Here is a 6,000-nt window from a genome sequence, read left to right on the forward strand (position 1 = left end):
CCAAACGAGGCTAGGTTGATGACAGGCTTGCGCCTCTGATGTTCCCTTTGCTCTTTTAGTGTCACCAACTTGGAAGTTGCGTGTTGAAGCATGGGTACCGCCTTTGACTTGCTCCGAGTTATGACACCAACAGATTCTCTGCTTGTAGCGGAAATGCTGATGCTCATTCTCTTGGTTGCAAGTATGTGCTTGCGAATCGGTTATTTCCCACTCCACTTACAGAGGTCAGGTACCCGATCAATGCTTCTCTTCTCTTCTGCTTCTTTTTCTATAATTTAATTTGTGAGTGTTGTGTTTGTAAATATAATTAGGATTTTCGATTCTAGGGTTTATGATTTGTTTATTTTAATGCATATTGTTTATGCGAAATCAGAGTGTTCAAACTTGTGGATGCACTTAATAAAGTGGTTAAATCCCTTCAAGAAGATAAATGGATTATGGGTGTACTTAACAAGGTTGGTTACTTTTGCTTCCTAACTAGTTTTGGTTCAAGATAATTTGAAGTTTCGATGTTGAATTTTACTTTATTTTTTATGCGCCTCGTTTTGTGTTGGGTAGTAGATAAAATTTGAATTTTAGTTTGTTTCTTTGTCAATTTGTTGTTTACTGAATATTGAATTTTAGTTATGTAAACTGAATTAATACATTTGCGTCTAAAAATGCGAGATGAGTAATATTTAAGTAATGTTTGCATATCTTTCTTCTTTGGATATGAATTCTAATAATTTTGTATGTAGAAATGAATTTTTTCATGTATTTAACGAAACATTTTCTTATACATATAAATGTACAATGAATTGGGTGTCAAAGAACTTTAGGGCCCCCACTCGAAAACTCGCCTAGGGCCCCCATTTTCTCAGGGCCGGCCCTGATTCCATATCCTTATTGATGCATATATGAGCCTGTAACTTTGGATTTCTCCCCTTCTGTTAGTTAAAACATGAATACCCATCCCAAGAAATGTAGTAAAATAAGAAGCTAGTCCTTTGAAATTGTTTCCAAGCCAGTGCCTGCTTCCTATATATACTGGCAGTTGTGTTTCAATAAAGTAATTTGGATTGTATGCATTCCATTCATACTGTCAACAAATGAACAAAATAAAGTAGTTTGGATTGTATGTATTACGGTCGGGCTGCAAATGCCGCCAGGCTGCCCATGCTTCTCATTCCTCGCGTAGCGTCTTTTTGCTTGATTGCCCGTGATTTCTTTTAATTTGTCACTTTGTTATAAAATCTGAACACATGGTTGTAAAGCACGAACGTCCAGCAACAAAACTCCTTTGATGTCGTATAATTTGATTGAAAATTATTGTCTGCGAAACTAGCTTAGATTTGATTTTTCTCTGCAATAAGAGGGTTAATGGAAATGTTACTAACGATGACTGAAACACTATTCTATTCAACCAAGTGTGCCTTTGGCATCCGGTCATTTTCTCAATGCAATGGGATATTCTGCTCATCAAATGCTCTAGAAGAAAAACTCAGACTATTAAACATCTCCCCTTTTTATAGATAGTATATGTAGAGAACAAACTGACAATCCAAATCACTTTATTCAAGCATTTATATACATCTACATAGACATACACACGCACGCGCGCGCGCGCGCGCGCGCACACACACACACACATATATATATATATATAATTTCAACAAGAAGAAACACCGTCTTTCGAAACTAACTTCAGAGGACTTGCTGCTCCTTGTTTCACTACAGGGCCTTCGGAGACCACATTATTTATCGGCTTATGGCAAAGACCATAATTTTTAGTAGGCTTAATTATATGGGCACGGGATCGACAAACAAGGTTTAGGGTGATCCATGTTATAGTTGAAAAAGACAGCATCTCAATGAGTGTTACATCGGCTCCACAAAACATAGCTGAAAAGGTTTTTAATGAAAAACTAGCTTCAAACATTTTACTGAATTAAAATCTCTATGTCTCTCTCCCCCCCCCCCCCCCTGAAAGAATTTAAACTAGGTTTATAGAGACTGATTTCATAAACTCAACTCAATTGAATTCAGTCCTTGCTGCTCTTCAACAGCAGCATGTTCTTTATACAAGATTTACATACACGCATGCAATAATAAAGGCCACGCATGCAATAAACAACTACCAGAAAGTGTTTGTCTAGCTGTGTGAGTTTATACAATATTCTTCTGTCCATCTTCATCAGCATCTTCGACAAGGTCTCATGGCTTCCATTTAGAGTAATCATTTCAAGTCAGCAGCACATGGCTTAGCAGCACATGACTCAAGTCAAGTCAGCAGCACATGGCTTAGCAGCACATGACTCAAGTAGATCGAACTGCATGGATTGCTGACATGGAGTGGTGTGCTGACCTGGAGGAAATGTAGGTTTATCACGCCCTCGCAAGCGAAGCGGGCGTGGACGCACGGGAAGCTTGGAGAGTAGATAACGGAAACGAGGAGAGGACAGACCTTTGGTGAGAAAGTCTGCAATTTGATCAGCAGTGGCAACATAGCCAACTTGTAGTTCTTTGCGGACGACCTTTTCGCGAACGTAGTGGTAGTCAACTTCAACGTGTCGCATTCGCGCCTGATATACAGGATTAGAGGCAACAGCAAGGGCACTGATATTGTCGCACCACAACCGTGGTGGAGAAAGAGAAAGGTGCAGGTCACGAAAGATATGGCGGAACCAAGATAAAGTGGCTGCCGTATAAGCCAGCTGTCTGTACTCGGCCTCAGTGCTGGATCGAGACACCCCGCGCTGTTTCTTGGAGCTCCAAGAGACGAGATTATCACCCAAAAAAATGCAATAACCCCCAGTTGAGCGCCGATCGTCAGGATCCCCGGCATAATCGGCATCAGCAAAGGCAGTGAGGGTGAGAGAGCTAGGTTTATAAACAATGCCGTGATCAGGAGTGGCTTTCAAGTATCGAAGTATGCGTTTTACAGTAGCCCAGTGAGTAGTGGTGGGAGAATGCATATATTGACAGACCTGATTGACGGCGAAAGCAATATCCGGTCTCGTGAAGAGAAGGTATTGGAGAGCGCCAACGATACTCCGAAAAAGTGTGCCATCAGATAAAGGTTCACCTTCATAGAGACTTAACTTGCGTCCAGTGGTAGCGGGAGTGGTGAGAGGTTTTGCATCACACATATTTGTCTTTTTGAGAAGGTCCAGGATGTACTTGGATTGAGTAAGATACATGGCAGTGGGTGTCCGCTGAATTTCCATGCCCAGAAAATAATGCAAAGGACCTAAGTCCTTCATGGAGAACTTTTGACCAAGTTGTTGAATAAGCTGAGAGATATGAGAAGGGTTATTACCCGTAACAAGGATGTCATCAACGTAGATCAATAAGTAAATGACAGTGGACCCATTAAAATATGTGAACAACGATGAATCTGCGAGGGATGCCTGAAACCCTAGATCTTCAAAATGGTGGGAGAAACATTGAAACCAGGCACGGGGTGCCTGTTTGAGACCATATAGTGATTTGTGCAAGCGACATACATGATTTGGAAACTGAGAGTCCACAAATCCTACAGGCTGCCGCATATAAACAACCTCTGCTAAAGAACCATGTAAGAAAGCATTATGAACATCAAGTTGTCTGATAGGCCAGTTGAAGTGAAGAGCAACTGAGAGGACGAGGCGAATGGTTGCATGAGTAACTACCGGACTGAACGTCTCGTCATAATCAATACCATCTTGTTGGTGATAGCCATTGGCGACTAATCGAGCCTTATACCGCTGTATTGAACCATCAGAATGTCGTTTGATCCGATATACCCATTTATTGGGAAGCACATTCATGGAGGGAACAAAGGGAACCAATGACCATGTTCCAGTGCGTAAGAGGGCAGTAAACTCTTCTGCCATGGCCTGGCGCCATTCTGGAGATTTGTTAACCTGGGTAAAACAAGTAGGCTCAAGCACAGGATTAGTGACAGTAGAAGTAAATGCATATTTGGGATTAGGTTTGTGAATCCCATCCTTGGCACGTGTGGTCATAGAATGAGTAGGTGCAAGGATCATCTGAGAAGAAGAGGATGTAGAAGGAATGTGACTTGCATTCGTGGGTCCTAGAGGAGTGGATATAGGGGGAGTAGGGATAGGTAATATTAAGGGAGGGGTAGGCGTGGGAGTGACGGTTGAGGGTAGAGGTGGTGGAGTAGGGTTAGGAGGGATGGGAGGTGACTGTGGGCGGTATGGGAGGGATGGACCTATGTCTAATGTCATAGTGTCGGTGGAAATGGTTGGTGATGGAGACACGGGAGTAATGGATTCTTTATATGGGAAACAAGTTTCATCAAATACAACATGACGAGACAAAAAAATTTCCTGTAGACATGTCAAGACATCTATAACCTTGGTGATTTAAAGAGTAGCCAAGAAAAACACAACGTTTGGAACGAAACTGAAGTTTATTACTATTATATGGTCGAAAATATGGAAAACATGCACACCCAAAAACCTTTAGGAAATCATATTGAGAAGATTTGTGAAAGAGTTTTTGAAAGGGAGAGTCATTATGTAAAACGTTAGTGGGTAAACGATTTATCAAATAATTGGCGGTATGAAATGCATCATCCCAAAAGGATGTGGGAAATGAGGAATGGGCAAGAAGAGTGAGGCCAGTTTCAACAAGATGGCGATGTTTACGCTCTGAAATTCCATTTTGTTCAGGATGATGTGGGCAAGATAAGCGATGATGAATACCATGATGAGTCAAGAAAGCTTTGAAATTGTTACTAAGATACTCACCTCCCCCGTCAGTTTGAAAAGATTTAATAGTGGTATTAAACATATTTTCAACTAATTTCTTGAAAGCAACAAATGTAGAAAAGACATCAGATTTGAATTTTAATGGATACAACCAAGAATATCGAGAGAAATCATCGATAAAAACTACATAGTATTTAAAACCATTAATTGAAACAGTAGGAGAAGTCCATACATCTGAATGGACCAATTGCAAAGGAAATGACGATTTTGAATTAGATAAACTAAAAGGTAACTTGTGACTTTTGCCCAGAGGGCAGGACTGACAAAATGCTCTTGTTACAACGCCATTGATAGGCAACTTATTGCTAGAAATTAAACTTTGCAAAACATGAAAAGATGGATGACCTAATCTAGAGTGCCAAATGGAATTGGACACCCTAGCACCTATGAATGCAGAGACTCCTTTAGTGCATGATGAAACTGTTGAGAAAGGGTAGAATCCATTGTTACTCCGGCCGTGGAAAAGCATCTTCCCCGTGTGAAGGTCCTGAACACGATAGGCGTGTGGGAATAAAGTTAGAGAACAATTATTATCAGTGGTGAAGCGATGAATGGAAATGATATTAGTGGATGCATTAGGGCAAAGTAATGTGTTTGGGAGATGAAAAAGGGCTTGGGGTGTACGAATGCAAGTGTTACCAACATGAGAGATTTTCAAACCTGTTCCTCCAACGACGCCATTCACTTGATCAGTACCATGATATGGTCGAGCATTCGTCACCTGAGCAGGATCATTAGTTATGTGGGCATTGGCTCCAGAATCGAAAAGCCAATTCTGGATGGTGGGAGCACTGGCAGCATAAGCCTGAAGCTTTGGTGCTGGAACGCGCCCTTCATAGGACATGTTAAGACGGTTGTAGCAGTCAATTGCGGAATGGCCATAGCGAGTACAAATTTGGCATTGAAGCCTGCCATTAGGAAAGGAGGTCTGAGAGGGAGCAGGACCAAGGAGGCCATCAGGTTGGCGAGATGGAGAGCCATGGGATGATCCGTGACGGGAAAATGAGCTACGACCGCCATTGCCACGACCTCGAAGCCCGGAGGAGGAGCCACGGCCTCTAAAGGGAGGAGATGGACGACCACCATTATGGGTGGCTGCAAATGCAGTAGGGCCGGTATCTGCAGTGAAAGCAGAATGCATTTTCTGGCGGCGTTCAGCACCAAGAAGGAGTGCTTCCAAAGCACTGTACGTAATCGCCTCGTGATGGGCTTGGGCGGAGGCAACCGTGCTTTCATAAGC

The sequence above is a fragment of the Malus domestica genome, chromosome 11 (assembly GCF_042453785.1).
Source record: "Malus domestica chromosome 11, GDT2T_hap1".
NCBI classification, from domain to species: Eukaryota; Viridiplantae; Streptophyta; class Magnoliopsida; order Rosales; family Rosaceae; genus Malus; species Malus domestica.